At 42.8% G+C, this 18,529-nt stretch overlaps 1 protein-coding gene across 9 annotated transcripts in view; it reads right to left on the bottom strand.

Moving 5' to 3' along the window:
• The window catches only part of DYNC1I1 (dynein cytoplasmic 1 intermediate chain 1), a 343,873-nt gene that overhangs the window by 23,888 nt on the left and 301,456 nt on the right, over positions 1-18,529 (bottom strand). The window lies entirely within an intron of this gene.

Below are 18,529 nucleotides of genomic sequence, written 5' to 3'. Positions count from 1 at the left end.
AACTTTGCACATTCACAAAGTGTCATAAAACTTCCCGAGATGAAAGTCCCCGAGAAGGTGAACCGTAGCTTTAATGTGACTACAACTGTCCAGTGGCATAAATAAATCCCGGGGTGGTGGGGGTTGCTCGTAAGGGGCTGGGGGCTGGACGGACGGGGTGGTGGCGGGGGGAAGCGGTTTCAGTCCCCGTCGCCAGAGACACTCCAGGCAGGTGGACTGGACTGCTCATTCGCTCGAATTCCGGCCGGGCTACGTTTTGCGAGTCGCTTGGAGCCCGAACCCAACTGTGGTCCTTCTGCAGGGATCCGACCCGCGGGGATGCTCTGCAAACCCCGGCGGTCCCGGTGGTCCCGAACCCTTTGCAACGAAGACAACGCCTGCCACCTCGTGGTCATTGTCTGTAGCTGCAACTCTGCTCCCGTCCAACTCTGGACCAAATCCATAGTTTAATTAAGGTTCCTTTGCGGCGGGAAAATGGGAACACGGGAAACATCTCGCGGTTCTAAGACCCTAGTCTCTCGTCCTAGGGTCAGTGCACCCAAATCAGGTGGACTGGTGTGGCTCAACTTACGACCCTGAACCTTCAGAGATGAACCACATTTTCAAGATCACTCAGTATTTCCAAGAGCCCTGAAATTGGTGGGGGTTTTTTGGAGGGAGGTGGTGGTTGGGATGCATTACCATACCCCCACTGCATACAAATGCTGCCACTCTGGAGGGATACAATAAATTAAAATGGCACTCTTGATTTCCAGTGAATATTGTCACATCAAAATAGCACAGAAGTCAGAGGCAAGTTTGAAAGTACACCAGAAATAAAACGTAATTGGACTTCATGAATTATTCATTCCATCTGGCTTGTCTTATTGTAATTTCTGCATAATGACTTTACTAATCCCTGATCAATTAATGTAAAATGAAATTTAAATGATAATGAAAGCCCTAGGGATAAAAAGAAATTAAGTATTCTTACATCCTCTGACAGAAATCTAAACAATGGAAGTTTTTCCCCCCTCCTGTCTTCTTCATCTAATCAGCTGTCTTACTCAGGGGTTTGACTGAATGCCTGTGCAGGCCAGAGCACAAGACCAGAAAAAGATAACGTGCAATACGAACAATCTGCATACAATGTTCAAAGAATGTCTCTGTAGGAAATCAGTTCCAAAGATTAGACCCACCTCCCAAAGTGTACTGATAGTGAATGGAAAAGTCTCAGAATGCATGGCTGAAATGAAAGTGAACAAAATCAGCGAGAAGATGAGGAACTTTTATAACCTAAACCGAATGAATGCAAAAATGTGTTAAGGTACTAACTATACGTGATTTCTCTTTCCAAAAATTAAATTACTTTGGCATTGTTCACAAGTGAACACAATTGTATTACCAGGAAAGCAACACAGAAGATTTAGACAGTTCATTGTGTGCGTGTATATGTGTGGGATATGTCTTATTTTTAACTCAAAAAGTATCTAATTGGGGGGTGGTAATTTCAAGAACATGTATGACATTGAGATATCAAAAAGAATTAAAAGAACATTAGCCTTATAGTTTTGTATTTCAATATTCTGTCACTCTTTCATGTCAAAATGTGTATTAAGTGCCATGTCTGCATAGTGATTTGGAACTAAAATTATTGGGCTGTTTGCTATTTATCTAGCCTTTTTCTTCCTCTTACTGTTTGGACAAGGTGATTCAAACTTTCTCCAGAAAATGTGACTATCCAAGAACACGAAGTAGCATGATTGTATCATTTCTCCTTATTAATATAGAAAAAAAAGGCAGTGTGGAGTAGCTGGTTCTTCACTGACCACTTATGAGTATTAAATTTCAGTTCTCAGTGGAAGATTATTCTTGCCCCAATTCTTGATTTTCTAGCAAGCCAGTTACTATTTGTTAAAGAACACGAGTAGCACATTTTTCTTAAAGTTAAAAGGTAGAAAAGACTTGTACATGCCTTAAAAAGTTGATTTTTAGCATCTTCTCTTAATAACCCAGTGGGCCGTATAACTACCACCCAGCTTTAAAGACTCATTTTCTAAGGAGCTGATATTATTAGATGTGTTCATTCTCTCAGTAATTTATCCTGTTCATCTCCAGTGCCGTTCTCCACCTCCAGCCCCTACCACACACACACACACACACACACACACTCACACACTCACACTTTTTTTCTTTTATTAGCTTCTTCTCTGGGAAACTTAGTCAAAATTGTAGTCTATCCTGGAGACTTCGCTTTTTAACATCTGGAAATAACTGTTATTATTCATGTTACCAAAAACCAATTTTCTCATGTTTAATAGTATTGCATTGAAATGCTATTATTATTCTCTAGTTTTTTTCCCCCCAACTTCCTTAACGCCCCTAAGCCCCAAGACTGAACCTTCCATTATAAAAGTCACTGTGCAAGTAATTCCAGGCTACAGTATGTGCATGCTTGGGGAAAGGGAGAGAGGCTTATATTTTCAAAGGCTTTGTTTTAACCTCGATGCATTCACAGGCTGGGAAAGTTTCGGTCAGGACTGAATCTATTATCAGGGTATCATGTGGACTGACATTGCTTTCCTAAAGTAGCACAGCATATGCTGTAGGCACAGGCTAAGGCAGTGTTATTTTGGATATTAATTGTACTTCTTTCAGTAAAGGAATTTTTCATTCTATTTCATTTGGGACTCAAAAGGTAACCCGAAAACTCAACTGAAAATTTGCTTTAAACATTTGATAGACAACATTTTATAGTAAATACATATATTCTAAAATAGTTACATTTTCATAAAACATATCAAGGGCCTCTGGGTATAAAGATTCTGGTTTGGAATTTTGAAATATACACGTCTGGACTTGCAAAGTTGTTACAACTTGCTCTCTTGCCTTATCACTGATTTCAGAATAGTGCAGGTTTTGAAAAGGTAGAGAGTTGTGGGGGCAAATGTGACCAATGATTTTGAGGAAGATCCTGGAATATTTGTCTATAGGAAAGCCACAGAAGCTTGGTGATTTTAAATATTTACTCTGCAAAATACTCAAGGCCATTTAGTAAACTAAATATTGTTCCACAGCATGTAACTGTAGAAAGAGTTTTTTTTTCAAAACAATCAAATTTCACTGGAGAAAAAAAACGCTGTTTCTTTTTCTAATGCCATGTTTAGTATCCGTGAACTGTGAAAGAAAAAAGAACAAGAGAACCGCACCATTCTACAGCCTACTCCACGTGTGACACATGCCAGTGAAATAGAGCCACAACACCCTGTGTTTTAGACAGGTTTCCAAGGCTGTGCCAAAAACGCTAAACTATCCAGACGCAGATGGGCTTGGTTTTAATACCTTGACTCTCAAACAGAACGGCGGAGCAACGACCAGCCACTTCCCAGGCAGACATGAGGGGCAGGGAAGGGTAAATTGTTGGGTGTTCGCTGTGTGCCTGACTCTATACACGCATTGTGTAATTTAATCCGCATAAAATCTCTGTAAGGTAGACAGTATTTACAGAAAAGAAAATTATAGTTCAGCAAAGTTTAGTAACTGTCCCAAGGCCACGAAGGTTGTAAGTGGTGGAGTTGGGTTTGACTCTGGTTTTTCTAGCTGTTCAGCACATCCTGTATTTGCAGGCACCACGTGGTCCTCTATACAACACAGCGATGGTCTTCAGTCTTCATAGAAAAGACAACAGATCTGTTACCTTTCCTCTTTGCTGTCCCAGTCAACCCACCAATATTTACTGAACACACCCTATGTGACTTGTAGATAAGAGTTTTACAAGATCACTATCAGAATGGGCATTTCAGTTCCTGAATCAGTTATTAATAATCCCAAAGATGTTACCCACAGAATTCTGGGCATCTTTAGCACCTTGTGATAGTAACAGAGATCTTTTTCTACTGAAAACTAGGGACTAGGATAGGATTTAGCCTGCAAAGAGTAAGAACAGGCCACACATTAGAATGGAACAAGAAGATGCTAGAAGGCAAAGATACGGATTCCAGTTCACTAAGCATCTCTACAATGTCGGTTGGCTGAAGGACTAAAATTAAATTGTCTGAAAGATGGGGACATATAGGAAGCATGGAGTAGGAAAGGCAAGAGGAGAAAGTAGAAAAACTGCAAACTTTGGGAAATTTAACTTCTCCCTGATCTTAGTTTTTTTCATATGTAAGGTAGAAGGCTGGACCTCAAGGGTTTCTACTGGCTTTGGGATTCTGACTCTGTTGTGCAGTAAGTACTGAACGGAATCAAGTTTTTTATAGTTATTCAAAGCTAAGTATGATAATTAAAGCCATCTTCCTTGATGCTCTGTGCAATTCATATCACAGTGATTGTTGTTGTTTTTTTTACTTTATATTTCATCAAAGTAGACATATAAAATGTACAGGTTGGCTTTTAGTAAGATTTTTGAAATGATGAAAGTAATAGACCTCCTATTTGACCAAGAAGGAATAAATAATATTACATTTACATAAGAGAGGCAGGTAGTGAATTCTGTTAAAAAATAAAATTGTACAACACCCATCAACATTTTACAATAGACTTGATCTCTCGATGTGAGCTTTGATTTTATAAGTATACTTCTGACAATGAGGAGAGCTGCATATTTTTCCAATCAGTTAACTACAGAATGATTTTATGAGAGATGAATTTCTATTTCTGATGTCAGAAATGTATCAGAGTCACATCTAGAAAATAGAATGCTTGCTTTATCTTCCTATTTTTTGTTGTCTTCTTTGTATCCTAACAGGCTGCAGTATTTTGAAGGTTGGTGATAAAAAGATCTGCGTTAAAATGCCTAACACCTCTAAATACTGTGGTCCTTGAGGTTCTGATGCCTCTAAATGATTCGCTTTCCAAGCAGACTAACAATACTAGAAATATTTCTCCAATCCCTAAATTTTTTTTTTTTTGGAGTGGAGGGGAGTAATGCATGGGTAGGTGGGTGGGGGCCGAGAACGAGTCCTGGAATTTCTGCACTTTTATTCTGAAGTGAAAGGGAAACCAACAGAATCTTATCTTGAGCATTATTATATCCTGTTGAGGAAAAAAAATGATGACCAAAATTCTAAACAATGAGCAATAAGAAAATGCCCTTCAATAGTTATCATGTGGCCTGACCAGGTGGTGGCGCAGTGGATAAAGTATTGGACTGAGACATGGAGGAACCTAGCTCGAAACCCCAAGGTCGCCAGCTTGAGCGTGGGCTCATCTGATTTGAGCAAGGCTCACCAGCTTGAGCCCAAGGTTGCTGGCTTGAGCAAGGGGTTACTCAGTCTGCTGTAGCCCTCCGGTCAGGGCACATATAAAAAAGCAATCAATAAAAAACTAAGGCACCACAGTGAAGAACTGATGCTTCTCATCTCTCTCCCTTCTGGTCTGTCTGTCCCCCTCTCTGTCTTTCTCTGTTTCTGTCACACACACAAAAAATCATCATGTGGATTCCCGTGAAGTTATTAATATAAAAAGCCAGCCGGTTCTTCCAGGAAACATTCAGATGCAAGACCACAATATCACTTTTTTAAAAACCACCAAAGGACCCCAAAACTTCAGGCTCACACAAAAAGTGGATTCCTCTACCGTAAAAAGAAAGTGCTTGAACAAACAAACAAACCAAACCAAACCAAAACACCAACTATCTTGGCCCAAAAGAGGTGTTGCAAATTTGGTACTATCACTGAAAAACTAAGTTAGTTGCAACTTACTTCTAAAGCACAGAGCAGCCTGTATTTATCTTAATTTCTGTGGCTCATATTAAGAAAATACTCATGGCACCTAAATTATGATATCTTTACCTGTTTCTATCATGTCCAGAAATTCAAAATTAGACATAAACCCTTTGGGTGAGCTATTCTGAACAGAATATAAATGGTGGGTCTGTTTGTTGTTTGTGTGCATTAATCAAGAATATATCAGGATTTTATTTGTATTCGTTCATTTAAAATGATTAGAAAGAAGGATATAACAATCCAAGAATTTAGCATTTGCCTCTCTAGAAAATGCAGAAGTGTTGCTAAGTAAGAACTGAAGCCACATGAAAGGTGTTCTTTGTTGCACGACCTTCCTCTGCTGCTTATTTGCATGGAAGAATCCTCCTAATCCAGGAGGCGCCACCAATAAAGAAGATAATTATCCATATAAAAGAATGTATACATATTCACAGGTTTTGACTAGTATTCGAGTGTTTAAAGCCATGGCGAAAACTACAAGCTTTGCCTAATTCATAAAAGGAGTATTTCCCGACACTGGCATGATTTTTTATGAATATCAGCTCCACCTAAAGGTTCTTCTTTAAAACGGGCGTTTTAGTAGCAGCGCTCTGTCCACAATCATTGTGAGAAAGTTAAGCAAGCGGGCTGCTCTCTTGAGTCGCCGTTTCATTCATCGGAGCTTCCGGGGCTCCTTTGGCGTGTCCTGGCTTCTGGCTTACTCGAGTCAAGGCAGGACAGAGAGGGTCACCGTGCAGTTGGCTCATTAGTACAGTGGGGGTGGCTCTTCACTGGATTGATTCTCTGTCTCTCTCTCTCTCTCTCTCTCTGAAAGACCATGTGGCTGTAGATGTCAGAAAGCAAGTTCAAGTGAGCCCCTCTTTGCTGGCCACTCCCCAACTATTGCTACTATGTCTCAGTGGTTTCAGGGCCAACATGATATTAGTTAGAAAAAGAAGCGCTCGGTCAGGCAGAGCGCGGACTGGACGTTGGTGTTAAGCTTTAAAATGTGTTGAAGGATGGTAAGTGGCTCGACCTAGAAGCAGCGAAAAGCGTGCTTGTGGCTGTGCCTAGACTTGAGCAGTTAGAAGGGTGACCGTGTAAAGCGGTATTCACAGGCTCAAGCAGTTTTGCTTAGTTATTTCTTAATTACTTCATGTCAAATTGTACAACTGCACTTTATTAGTGGGGAGGTTAAGTGGCAGAACATTTCCAGGCTGGTCCTTAAACTGTCAACCTCTACTCTAGCATCTGGCTTGCTGACTGTCGCACCAATATAAATAAATTTATACATACACATATATATTTCTTTAAACTTATTTTTAAATATCAAATTATAAACCTAGGTTCCTGGATTATACTTTGATTTATACTTATTTTTAAATTGTCAGGTTAATATCTACCAGTTCCCAGGGCTAATATGACATGGTGATCTCACTAAATTTAGTAAATACAACAGTTGGACAAATACCATTTCTTTTCTAGAAGTCATAAGCCCAAATACACAGATTTGTTCCATCAAACAGGTTTAAAAATCTAATGGAGAATTATTGAAATAATTAAATTTCTAGTTCTACTTCTTGCTTCAACAATTGACTATATATATGAAGGGTGCATTCTCAAAGGGTAGAGGTGAGTTTTTTGCAGGTCTTCACTCCTGCGTCTCCTGATTTTTTAAAAAATTTATTTATATTTGTTGATTTTAAAGAGAGGAAGGGAGAGAGAGATAGAGAAATAAACATCTATCTGTTTCTGTATGTGTCCTGATCGGGATTGAACCGGCAACCTTTGTGTATCAGGTTGAAGCTCTAACCAATGGAGCTATCCAGCCAGGGCTGTGACTCTTGATATTAAATGCAATGTGTCTTTTATATTATATCTAAAATCAGTATAGTTGATTCTTGCATTTATTTTAATGGTGGAAGGAATGGGTACAGAGAATCTCACATAGCAGCAATTCAAATATTCTGTTCAAATATAGAATATATTTGCCATGCTTCCTATTTTACAACAGATTAGCTTACCTTATTCTGTTTTGCCTAAACCAAATTGAAATTAATTTCTATTCTAAAAGCAAACACAAGTTAAACATGAGGCGAGGTGATTCAGGACACTAGAAATGGCCACGGGAAAATAACCAAGTATAACTTACAAACCTTGGGCAATTTGCAAGGTTAAGAGGTCACATGAGGCTGACCAAGATGGACCCACATGGGTCTGGTGTAAGAAAAAGTTACTCTGGGGGAAAAAGATGAGTTTTAGTTCATCTCCACCATCAGACAGAGAATACAGTTTAGATCATGAGGTGGGAGTGAATGTATTTTTGAATTTCATAATTATGTAGATAGTTGGGTCTGTTATTTGTCACCCTCTTTCTTCTCTCTTTAGAGGGACAAGGTTGGGGAAGGCGACTCATGAGCATATTGAAATGAAAAGGCAAACATTTCCCCTCTGGTTAAATGAGCAAAGGGAAAGATTCACCAAACCCTGGCTTCTTTCACAGTGGTAAAGCCCAGTCAGCTGGGTGAATTTTAAGTCTCAAAAGTGTTTGTACTTATACGGATTATTCCCGCATGCATGCCTGTATAAATATATAACAGCTATAGGTATGTGTCGGTGGGTGAGTGTGGGGGGGGGGTCTGGAGTTGGGGTGGGAGGGTTAAAGGACAGGAAGTGTGAACGCAGGCTAAGTCTGGCTGTGACTTGATGATTACATTCTTGTGGTTTCTTTCAAAGTTGTTCTCCCTGGGTGAGCTTAAAAAAGAAACCCCTTCCTCCCCGTCTTCCCCCCCAAAAAAGTTAGACAGAAAAGAATCTGATGACTGGCGCAAGTAGTTTTATTGAAAGCCTATTTTAATATTTGCTACTCTGTGTCAGAACAGGAGGGAAACGGGACGCGAAAATGAGGGTGAGGGAAGAAAAAAAGGTAAATCAGACACCACCTGAATGTTGTGATTATCAGAAAGGCAGCCTGCAGGGCTTGAGGTTGTAGGAAGAAAAAACACACACACTCTGTCATCCGGAAAGAGTTACTGCAAGTAAACTATCGATTTTGTTAATCTTCTCAACTGTTTTAAGTACTATGTTTAGATACTGTCATAGCTAAAACTATAGCTTTTCTATTGTGTTTTTCGTCTTCTGATATTTTAAACACGTTAACAGAATGTTAGCTGAAATAGATGTGCTTAGAGCCCTTTTCTAGAATGATTTTTAGGAGATGTTTCCGTCTCAGTTTAAAATAATCTAACCTACTTTAACAAAGTAGGTTATTTCATTTAGGATATCCCAAAGTATTAGTCTATCAACAATGATTTATTAAGGACCTAACATATACTTTCTACTTCAGGCAATTGATAGAAATACAAGATACGACCGTTCTAAAAAAACCCCTCACAATTCAAATAGGAAAATAAAAATTATGAAATAAAAAGAGAAGAATATTGTTTACTAGGGGGGTCTATTTTCTCACTTTGTTCCAAAAGGATTTATGGCATCTTACAAGTTAAATATACTGCAAAATTAAGAATAAACACACAACAGAGGCAGAGAGAATAGATAGCTATTACCAGGATCCTGAGATAAGCTGATTATTACAATCTGGTAGTGAAGGGCTCTAAATTTCCTGATAACTAAGACAAAAGGGAAAACACATCATATCACAAAGAGGTAAGTAGATTTCACCATCTAAAGGAAGAAAGAATATAAATTCCTCCTCAAAGACACATTGTTGGGGAAAATTCAAGGAGGAATTTACCATGTCTGCAAATCCCTGGGAAAGAGACCGGTTTTCTGTCTTGTTTATACCAAAGAAAGAGAACAAGTATGTAGCCAGGTGCTAAATTCTGTGGTACAGATGTTAGGTGCCAGAGGAATTCGGAGATTTGGGGGGTGGCGTGTTGGTGGTTACCATGGTCTGATGTGGTCAAGGAAGGTATTATCTAGAACAGGTGATGGGAACCGCCTGGAAAGATGCACAGACTTTGATAGACTGTCAGGAAGCCAGGCCAGGAGAGGAAAGCTGAGCATGCCAATACCTGGCTGTAATCGGCATGGAATTCCCAGATAGCTGTAAAGGTAAGAAGGGGGACAAGCAGGCGACTCTGAAAATTTGTCCTAAGAAAGGAAATAATTTTGGTTTGGGTAAGGCGGGGAGAACATGCTATGAATGGTCTTTAATATAGAGTTAAAACTGTTTTTTTAAAAAAATATTGATTGATTAATTTTAGAGAGTGAAAAAGGAAAAGAGAAACATTGATTCGTTGTTCCACTTATTTATTTATTCACTGGTTGATTCATGCATGTGCCCTGATTGGGGAAGGAACCTCCCACCTTGGCATATCTGGACAATGTTCTAACCAACTGAGCTACCTAGCCAGGGCTGAAGTTAAGAACTTTTCATGCGATAGCTACTAATGGTGCAGACCACTGTGCTATGCCTGAAATGACTCAGAAACATCTAACGTTCATGAGACTGTTTTCAATTCAGCTTTTCTAGTGTGGATGACTGAATGATGAACCTGCAGAATCAAACAGGAGAAGAAATAGAGGAGGGGATGAAAATTGGCTTTGTAGTCTACACATGGTTCACATGGACCTCTGGAGACTGCACGGAGGTTAAGTGGCAGTGGAAATGTAGGTCTGGAATTGAAAGGGAGGCTGGGATTAAAGTTCATGCCAAGAAATCATTCACAAGAGGTGCTGAGGGAGAGGAGAGAGTGGGGAGGAAGGAGAAAATGACCTGTGATAGACATTTTGAAAAACTGGGCCAAGGGAGTGAAGGAGAAAGAACCAGTGGAGAGGTCCAAGGCAAACCAAGAGAGTGTAACTCGCTGTAGAGTGCTACAAGAACGAGTGGCAGACAGTGTGATAGAAGATGAGTACGAAAAAGAAGCCATTGCATTTAGCGGTCGGGGTTTCCCAGATGACCTTGGAGAGAGAAGTATCAAAAGACTAACAATAGGGTTGGCTGAAGAGTGTTGGGACTGTGGCAGCGGTCAGTGTGGATGCACATTGATTCTTAAGTTGGTTCAGCAAGCTAAACCAAATTTTAGGATATGTCTGTGACACCTTAAACTCCTATCCAATTACCACCCGCCTAATGGCACTGGTGTTTGTGTCCAGAGCTACCTTCTTTTCTTTTCTCAGGACAACCCCTTGCCATCTAGATGTAAGATCTCTGACTTTTCAGACCATTTCTTATGTGAATTTATCTCTCAAACACCTGGCATTGAGCCCAGCCAATAGGAGACAGACAAGACACACTGCGAGTGGATGACAATGCAGGTGGCATCTGGATCCAGTCCCACGTCTTCATGACACCCGTGAGCAGAGCCTGTAACTTTCTTCTGATTCTTTGGGCTGTGATTCTTTCTTAGTCTCCCTGGAGGCTGTACCTCTGCGTTCCCTGGTGGGTTTCTGATTCAGCCTCTTCCTTGGGCGATCTCTTGTTTTCCTCACGCTACTTTGGTTCAGAACCTAGCCCCTCACTCTGTTAGCTTAAATCTAATCTCTGATGTCCAGTCACAGCAAAAATCTGAGGTGTTTCTACATGGTGACAAGGAACCAGGAGCAGGAGACTGTTCTTGAGGAGGAGAGAGATATCATAAACAGTAATAAGAGGCTACTGGTGACTTGGATAAAGGAAATCCAAGCAGGGATTTTCCGCACACTACAGGAACAAGGTATTGGGAGTTAAATGTCTGATAAATGTTATTTCATTAAAAACAAACAAAACTTATCTTTGGACTTAAAGCATCAGTATGTATTTGAGATCTTTTGTAACACAAATTTCAATTGGTGTGTGTGTGTGTGCCAGAGAGAGAGAGAAAGAGAGAGAGAGAGAGATATTAACATATTCTTCTATGGAATATTCTTATGTTTATTTATTTGGTAAAGAACAGGGATGCCCAGAAACAGGAGAATGGTTCATTGACTATAAGCAAACCTGGATTCACGTCAGCACCACAGAGCACTAGACAGCCTGCACCAGTGTGTCGGTGTATTCTAACACGGTGATAATAAAGAAATGGGCCTTTCTATTGAGCGCCAATGAGACACTTCTCCCATTAATCACATTGCATCGATTGTTGCTACCACTTTCCCTCCACGTCCACGTGACCTACAGGGTTCCACAGCCCTGGAGTCAGCTTTGGATGGATGAGAGGCCTTCGGGCACTAGGGGTGGGGGCGTGTATGAAAGAACTTCATGGGAAGCTCATTATTATTAACTTTTTATGTTCACAGCCAAGGGTCAACTGTGGTCATGAAGTATCCGTGGCTTTTGTTATGAGCTGAATCATGTCAGCCCCACAATTCATATGTTGAAGTTTTAACCCCCCAGGACCTCAAAATGTGACCATATATGAAGATGGCATTCGTAAAGAGGTAATTAAGATTTAATAAGGTCATATAAGTGGGCCCTAATCTAATAGTTGGTAGAGAAGAACTGGTGTCCTTATAAGAAGTAGAGACCAGGACGCAGACATGTACAGAGGGAAGAGGCTGTGAAGACGCAGGGGGGCGGGTGGCCATGTGCAAGCCAGGGAGAGAGGCCTTGGAAGAAATCACCTTGCCAACACTTTGATCTTGGACTTCTAGCCTCAAGAACTGTAAGGCAATAAATTTCTGTTGTTTTAACCCCCCAGGCTGTGGTGCTCTGTTATGGCAGCCCTAGCAAACAAACACAGCTCTCAAACGAGAAGAGGAGGGCTCTTCTTTCTTGGCCTCTAACACCCACCCTTGTGGGCACGCTCAGCCTACACTTCTGCATCTCTGGAATTGCCCCAGGAGTGCAAGACAGAGGCTGTTTCCCTCCTTCCCGAGCACGTCCGTTTACAGTCCATGATGGCAGCTTCACTTGGTGCTTTCGTGTGCCTTCCATCAAAAGGAGGCTGCAGCGAATGTAAAAGAATGCCCCTCCCTGGAGCCAGCAAAGCCTCTTTTAAATTTTCAGCTTCGCTTTCAATCAGATCCATAGTTCTGCCACGCAGTTGAGATGACTGAGGGCGGAGAGTAGAAATCGGTGCGGGCTTCGATGCTGTCTCAGTACAGAGGGGTCAGACCATGCCAGGGACCTAGCTAGACTTTAACCAGAACTTACGATTCTGCTCCATTCAGTCAATCACATTTCCCCGAAGACAGGTCTATTTTTTCCCTGAGACAGAAGATTTCCATGCTCGAGGTCAGCGTTTATTTTGGTTGAATTTTGTCATCGTCTGCATCCTCTTCAGTCTTGACTTCCCTTTCTCTTAGAAAAGGTAGTCAGGCCTGACCTGTGGTGGCGCAGTGGATAAAGCGTCGACCTGGAAATGCTGAGGTCGCCGGTTCGAAACCCTGGGCTTGCCTGGTCAGGGCACATGTGGGAGTTGATGCTTCCTGCTCCTCCCCCATTTCTCTCTCTCCTCTCTCTCTCTCCCCCCCCCTCTCCTTTCTAAATGAATAAAAAAAAAAAAAAGAAAGAAAAGGTAGTCAGAGGATGAGATGGGGGTGGGGTCAAAGGGCAGGAAAAGGCAAGGCCCGCAGGTGCAGGCGGAGTACATGGAGCATGATGTGGGTCTGAAAGCTGAACCCCCTCATCAGAGGCTGGGGTTGACCTTTCAACTGCCCAGGGGAGCCCCTGCCAAGCTCTCCTTATCAGTCTCCTTAAAGGCTAATTACTGCTGGGAGGGTTCCCAAGGTTGGAAACTTTTCAAAGAATTTGTGAATACATCTCTTGGGTTCTTTTCTCCTAACAATAGGATCTATCAAACAGGCAGGAGAAGGCTGTTTAAAAGCACCGACAGGAGACCCGAAGAATGTGTTTGATTGCCAAAGTGACAAATTTATTTTCACACAGAATTAATGACGCTACAATAACCGATATCTGTAGCCTGGTTTTGACAGTTTATCACAGGGGTTTCTATTGTTTAAAAAAGAAGAAACGGGAGGAAAAAAGAAAGAAAGAAAGAATGTATAACAGAAAGAGAATGTTTTATTTTGCTATATTTCCATTTGTTAACAAAACTCCCCATAAGCAGAACCAGAGGTCATTAGCAAACAAGCAAAACATGCCTGTCTCCTGAACACAGTTCTCCCTCATCATTTAAAATACAGCTCTGCTGAAAACCCAAATCAGGACAAATCCTTTACATGAAAAATTCAGTGCAGACTGGAAACCACCTGACTTTACTTTGGGTTTGTGCTCCTTAAAATTACCTAGAAAATACCATAATCTTCTCTCCATGAGGCTGGACGCGGGCCAGAGCCCTGGCTCCAGAGGCAAAGGGCACACTAAGAATCATGTCTGAACAGACGGCTCCACCCTCTCTCCCAAGTCCACTTGGCCCCGTGACAAAAAAGTGAGGTCTAAAGCACATTCATCCATCGCCTGGGTTTTTGGCCAGAACTCAAGACGCTTATAGGACAAACAGAATGAAATCCAAAATGTTATCACCCTCGCCTTGAAGAAGTCAAATGGACTTCAATGCTTGCCCTGCTTTCGGTGAGTGGTTCATATGTGCAGGGTGATAGGGAACCGACAACACTGGATTCAGACGCAGCTTTTTGTTTAGGAGAAAGATCCTTTGCTGAGAGTTGAAATTTCAGAGTTATTTTTTTTTATAATCATTTGGTGTGTGTGAGCATGCATATGCAAAAGAGAGCCAGCGACCCGGAGCGGGAGGGAGGGAGAGAAGGGGGATGAGAGGGAAGGAGGGAAGGAGACAGAGAGAGAGAAGGAGAGAAATTTCTATATGGAACCAAACACTTTGAGAATGAAAGGCAAAATACAGAGAGGATGGGAGTGTACAGGGACCCACCGAAGGGGCCTGCTTGACTGGCATGGGTGCCCCCGAACTGTGGGTGAACTTCTTTCTCAATGCCCTCCACTCTCCTTCACTGAAAGCTCAGTTCCTAAGGACTCACTCTCGCCCAGGCCCACACACACACTCTGACACCCTCCACTCTCTCACTCCCGATGTGAGAGCCGGGAGAGACTGTCAAGTCATTTTTACCTCCTGCCGAGCTAGTGACAGGCTCAGCACAGACAGCTACGTTGAGAAAGAGCCTCCATGCCCCAGACTCCGCGGCCAGTGCTCCCACAAGACCGTCGGGGTCCCTGAATACCACCGTGACCCCAGGGGGCAGAGCAGTGCCCAGATGGCAGGCCCAGGTGTTGCAGAAGTGGCTCCTTCACCCCTGAATCAAAGCGCGCCGCTCACAGTTTCCTCAGCACACCGATCCCTCTGGCCTCCGGCCTCATTTCCTCTGCTTCCCCTTCAGAAACGTGCGGGTCCCTCTGCTTCTCCCACGGTCCAGCCCCGGGAACCCGATCAAGACCCTCTAAACCCTCCATGCCCTCCCGACGCCCACCGCACAGTGCTGCCCGGGGGGTCTCCCCTTCCCCCGGGGCCCAGCCACTGCTTTCTGACTTCTTTTGGGGGGCCCTGGGGCTGCCTCGCAATCTTCCTTACGCATTTATACTTCTAAATATACTCTTACTGCACTCCTGAAGTTTAGAGTTCCGTGTGTGTGTGTGTGTGTGTGTGCTGCAAAAGTTATACTTTAGGGCAGTTTTAGGTTCACAGCAGAACTGAGTGGCAGGCAGAGAGGCTGCCTTTACCTCCCCCCTTCCCCCCCCCGCCCCGCACGCCCACAGTCTCCCCATTGTCAACACTCCCACAGAAGGCTACATTTCTTACACTCCATGAACCTGCACTGACGCCCCATTAGTGTCACCCGGAGTGCTGAGGTCCCCTCCCACACCTGGCGTTTGTTGCACGTTCTGTGAGTTGGGGCATATGTACAATGACAACTCCCCGCCACTGTACTAGACACAATGTAGTGTCACTGCTCTAAAAATGCTGTTAGAGGCCCTGGCCGGCTAGCTCAGCGGTAAAGCATCTGCCTGGCGTGCGGGGGACCCGGGTTCGATTCCCGGCCAGGGCACACAGGAGAAGCGCCCATTTGCTTCTCTACCCCCCCCCCCCCCTCCTTCCTCTCTGTCTCTCTCTTCCCCTCCCGCAGCCAAGGCTCCATTGGAGCAAAGATGGCCCGGGCGCTGGGGATGGCTCCTTGGTCTCTGCCCCAGGCGCTAGAGTGGCTCTGGTCACGGCAGACAGACGCCCCGGAGGGGCAGAGCATCGCCCCCTGGTGGGCAGAGCGTCGCCCCCTGGTGGGCGTGCCGGGTGGATCCCGGTTGGGCGCATGCGGGAGTCTGTCTGACTGTCTCTCCCCGTTTCCAGCTTCAGAGAAATACAAAAAAAGAAAAAAAGAAAAAAAATGCTGTTAGAGAAAGGTCTTCCATACAATCCTAGAGGGCTGTGGGTTTAACTCCTGGCGGGCAGGCACAACTTAAGGAGTTCTCTGGAGGGTTCTAATACATTCTCCTGTAGGTGAGAGTCAAAACAATTATGTAAACCTGCTCTGGGTCACCTCCGTGTCGCGGCCCTGTCACTGTGTACGGTGGAGTCGAGGTCGGCAAGAGCACCTGTGACAGACCAGGGACAAAACCAGAACACCAAGGAACCGTGAACAGGGTGGGGTGGGGGGTGTGTAAAATTAACTTGTAATTTTAGGGGAGCTGTAAAATTATTTAAGAGTTATAGGCTATAGCTCATCTAGACAGGGGTGGGCAAACGTAGGTTTACATTCGTGAGTCTATGAAACGGTTTATTCTCATATTATTATTTATTGATTATTGTATATATTTTTGTATTAAAACTGTAACCTACGTTTGCCCACATCTGTATATTTAAGAACCTTGGTGGCTTCTTATAACCCATGAGAACAGAATCCTCTGATCACCTTTCAAACTCCTCTCCTGCTAGTCTACTTTTGCGGTAAACAGGGAGACCTTTGTCCTGTTCCTCACACAAGCCAACTCAAGCTCATGCTCGCTTCACAGCCTTTTACACGTGTTCCCTCTGCCTACAAAGCCCCCTCCCCCTCCCCCTCACAGTCATTTGTTCTCATTATTCATGTCTACCCAGGTGTCCCCTTCTCAGAGAGGATGGCCCTCATAGGCAATCTAAATTTTCTCCCCATTGCCTTCTCACTTTCTACCCTTAACTCTCTTCATTTCCTTTCTAATTCCTATCACTATGTGAATTTTTTTAATGTACAGTTAGTCCTCATTATCTGTGGATTCCACATTTCTTGCATTGGCCTACTCTCTTAATTAACATGTAACCCCAAATCAGTATTTCAAAGTCATTCACAGAGAAGTGCAGAGTGGAAAAAAATTTAGGTCACCTGACACACACATGCCCAGCTGAGCTGAACTAGATGATGCTCTGCCTTCCGATTTCAGCTCTCAAACGGTAAACAAACATTCTTTTCGTGGTCTACTGGGTGCCATGTGTTTTCCATTTTTGTGGGTTTTCTTGTCCACGATTTCTTTGTTTAAAATGGCCCCCCCAGCACAGTGCTAAAGTGCTATCTAGTGTTCCTGTCACAAAAAAGTCTGTGATGTGCCTTACGCAGAAACTACATATGTTAGATAAGGAACCATTAGGCAGGGGCCGTTGGCTGTGAGTCAGTGTTAATGGATCAACCATACATATTAAATAAGGTGTCTTTCTACAGAAAAACACATAAAACAAGATCATGTGTTGTGGTTGAGGAAAAATATGGCGACCAGAGGCTCTTAGGAACTTAATCCTGTATTTCCCCTAAGAGCAATGGTTCGGTGTTTGTCAATCCACTGTGAATAATGAGTTTCAATAACATTTGATTTTCCTTTTCCTTTTTTCTTTCTCCCCAACCAGAGTGGACATGCCATGAAGTCAGGGAGGCTGTCTACTTTTGTTTCTCTCATAGTTCCAGTGCCAGAAATGTATAAGCCCTCGATAGTTATATATATATATATATTAAGTGAGTAAGTACAAGGAGTATATACCCTGTTCTCTGTCTAAATTTATTTAAATTATATAAGAATGAAAATACTTTAAAGCAATATAGTGGAAGGTGGCAAGAGCATTCTTCCTTTAATGAAGTTCTACTCTTAAGTTTGAATAAAAAGATGTGTACTATGCACCCATTCAAGCAGGGACGATGTCTCACTTCTATTCTTTTCAGAGGTCATGCATGAGGTTAAAAACACATTTAACCTCTTCTTAAATGTTGGCTTAATGAATAAAAAAATTCATCAAATATAGTTTGATTACTGCCTTTACTTACTAGAAGAATGTTCATTAAACTTACAGTCATCAAGAGAATGAGAAGACAAAAATACTTGCAAAAGACACATTTGACAAAGGACTGTTATCCAAAATATAAACTAACTTTTAAAACTAAACAATAAGATAACAAATAGCTTGAGCCTGACTAGGCAGTGGCATAGTGGATAGAGCGTTGGACTGGGATGCGGAGGACGTAGGTTCGAAACCCTGAGGTCACCGGCTTGAGCGTGGGCTCATCTGGCTCAAGTGTGGGATCACAGACATGACCCATGGTCACTGGCTCGAGCCCAAAGGCTGCTGACTTGAGCCCAAGGTTGCTGGCTTGAGCAAGGGGTCACTTGCTCTGCTGCAGCCCCTGGGTCAAGGCACATATGAGAAAACAATCAGTATTTCCCCTAGAAGCAATGGTTTGGTGTCTGTCAATCCACTGTGAATAATGAGTTTCAATAACATTTGATTTTACTTTTCCTTTTTCATTTTTCTCCCCAACCAGAGTGGACATGCCCATGGAGTCAGGGAGGCTGTCTACGTTTGTCTCTCTCATATTTCCAGTGCCACGAATGTAGTGGACAACTAAAGAGACTAAGGAGCCGCAACGAAAAATTGATGCTTCTCATCTCTCTCCCTTCCTGTCTGTCTGTCCCTATCTGTCCCTCTCTCTGTCTCTGTCTCTGTCACAAAAAA

Source organism: Saccopteryx bilineata, chromosome 7 (genome assembly GCF_036850765.1).
Source record: "Saccopteryx bilineata isolate mSacBil1 chromosome 7, mSacBil1_pri_phased_curated, whole genome shotgun sequence".
NCBI lineage: Eukaryota > Metazoa > Chordata > Mammalia > Chiroptera > Emballonuridae > Saccopteryx > Saccopteryx bilineata.
The sequence above is the reverse complement of the archived record's forward strand: the minus strand, read 5'-3'. Positions and strand labels throughout refer to the sequence as shown.